This window comes from Bombus terrestris, chromosome 18, assembly GCF_910591885.1.
Source record: "Bombus terrestris chromosome 18, iyBomTerr1.2, whole genome shotgun sequence".
NCBI classification, from domain to species: Eukaryota; Metazoa; Arthropoda; class Insecta; order Hymenoptera; family Apidae; genus Bombus; species Bombus terrestris.
The window spans coordinates 5,111,541-5,114,553 of record NC_063286.1 but is presented as its reverse complement, the minus strand read 5'-3'; positions in this window follow the sequence as shown (position 1 = coordinate 5,114,553).

Genomic DNA, 3,013 nt, shown 5'->3' with positions numbered 1-3,013 from the left:
TGTTCGGAGGTTTGGTAATAAGAAATTAGAAAAATTAAAAATTATTATTCAAGGTGATAGTTGCATCCTGCGGGTCAGTCTGATCGTAACGGCATGATGGACCATTTTCGATTTCGCATCCAAATGAATCTCGGTTTTCTAGATCGTGTGAGCACGTAGAGCTTCGTTCCTGGGTCTCACTGAGCTACATCACATAACCGATCCGAGACGCAAGTGAAATGCCTCACATGGTCTCACTGAGCTATATCACATAACCGCTCCGAGACGCAAGTGAAATGCCTCACATGGTCTCACTGAGCTACATCACAACCGCTCCGAGACGCAAGTGAAATGCCTCACATGGTCTCACTGAGCTACATCACAACCGCTCCGAGACGCAAGTGAAATGCCTTACATGGTCTCACTGAGCTGCATCACATAACCGCTCCGAGACGCAAGTGAAATGCCTTACATGGTCTCACTGAGCTACATCACATGACTGCTCCGAGACGCAAGTGAACTCGCTCTGCCGGGGGTTATTGGCATAGTGCTGCTGATCTTCCGAGATCGGAGTACTCATATCGTCGTGGTCGCTGTTATTGCCATCACTACAGACATCCAACTCAACAGGAATACGACCATCCGGCATTTTCCTCAATCTGTCGTGGCTGTACTTATACGACCGCTTTCCATCCAACGTTTTTAAGATGTATCTGTCTCCTTCCAGAACTTCTGCTATTACCAATGGACCTCTAAACTTTGGGTCTAACTTAGTTTGATTCCTTTCTTCATTTTTACGTAACACGAAATCGCCGAGATTAAACCTAATCACTTTGGCTTTAGTTTTGTCAAACCTATCTTTATCGTACATAGCATTCGTTGTTATTTCTCTTATTGCTTGTTGTCTTACGTTGGAGATATCTATTTCCCTTTCCTCGACATTGTCGGGTAGCAGTAAGTCGTACGGTCTTGCTGTCCTACCGATTAGTAGTTCTAATGGACTTGCTTTAGTCACGCGATTGGTGGTGCAATTCAAGGCCAATTGTATCTCTCCAATCGCGTCTTGCCATGACCGTCCGATCGTCTCTACCGTTGTGAACATATTTTTCAACGTGCTCATTACACGCTCTACCTGTCCATTGGCCCTACTAGCACCGGTTGCTATCAAGTGAAGTTTAATGTGCTTACTATGACAAAAATCCTGAAATAGTTTACCCGTAAAACATCTTCCCTGATCCGCTATTATTCGGCAGGGACTGCCGAACAAAAATATAGCGGACTTGAGCGCTGTAATAGTGTTAAGAGAATCTATCTTACGGGTATGATGCAGGTATACAAATTTAGTAAAGGCGTCTATCAAAACAACGACATATTCTTTCGAGTCACTTTTGCCGCTTAGCTTGCCCGTTATGTCCATGTGAACTGTATGCCAAGGTATGCTGGTCTTAGGTATAGGATGTAGTTCGGCTTGTATCTTGCCTGAACTAGCCTTCGAAACTCCACAAGCATGGCAGTTCTCTACGAACTTGCGAACGTACTTCACCATTCCTTCTGTTACGCCACGAGGCTTAACACAGGCTGTATTTTCTAACCGTCACTCGCGGCCCTACACTGTCTCAGTCAGATCGTCTTATCTGACCGCCGGATCATATACAATGTATCGACGAGCGCATAGCTGTTGCCAAGCAGCGAGTTCTCGAAACGTCGAATTTGGTCCGTTACGTTTTCCACGCAAGAATAGACATACGTGAGCATAGGCGCGAACGGTGGCGTGACCTAAGTATAGTGGGGGTCGTCTTAAAGATGAGACAAAGAAATCATCCAAAGTCGATCAGTTCCTTGTGACGCGTCGAACATTACACATTGAGCCAAACATTCGCTTATTCTATTAAGTATCATATCGTGCTACGTCCACCAAGAGACTAAGCTCAATTGTAAGAGCCTTGCTCTATATTGTATACATTTATATTATCTGCGTGCGATAAGGTTGTTAATTGTTGATATCTTTTCAATCGTGTAGACTAAGTGTTGGAAATATACATTATTATAATTCTGTGACTCTCAGTGTTATACCGCATCAACCACCCCGATTATCCTAACCGAAATACGGGGATCGAACTATTCGTGGTGTCGATTATTCTAATCGTAACGGGAATTTACGACTCTCGTTGACGCGTATTCTAACGACCGCGTCTCCCCGCGATAGCTCGAAGTTTTACATGGTCCTTCGAGCCGGATTCAGTGTCAAGTGAAGAGTGCACGCCAGTGACACCCACTACAATACAGTGCCACGTGAATCCAACACAACCAGCAGCGGAAACGTTACCACCCCAGCGAGGTCAGTAACGTTAAGGGTCGGCACTTTTGAAGAGGTATAATTCGGTGGTTGAAACGCAACCACACATCATCCTACCGCAAGGTGGACAATCGCCAACAGAAGTAAGTCCAAACGATTTCACTATCAATTACATAAAAAATAATGGCAACCGGAGACGAGCTCGCCAACTTACGTCGTCGCCGGGGCTACTGTAGCGCCCAGTTTACACGCCTCGCAAAAAAACTGGAAGACATCGAACAATCAGGCTGTCCGGACGAGATCGACTTGCTTCAAATTAAAGAACGTCTAGAAACCTTCGAGAAGGAAATCCGTGCATTACAACACCAGATCGTAACTTTAGACGAGGGAGAGATCGCGCGCGGCAGTGAGCTAGCGGAAGAATACGAAAGGCTGCAACGCCGAGTAGCCAAACAATTAATCAATACACGACGAAGTACGCCGTCACAGTCGACAAGCGGCGAATCAGCCGTCGGCCGCGAGTCCGCGTCGCTCAAACTACCGGAGGTTCGCATACCTACATTTGATGGCGCCCTCGAAGATTGGCAGTCGTTTCACGATGCCTTCTCATCAGCGATAGATAGAAATGAAAATTTAGCACCGGTTCAGAAATTTCATCATCTCCGAACAGCCCTGACTGGCTGGGCCGCGCGAAGCATACAGTCATTACCCATCACCGACGCAAATTACGCAATCGCC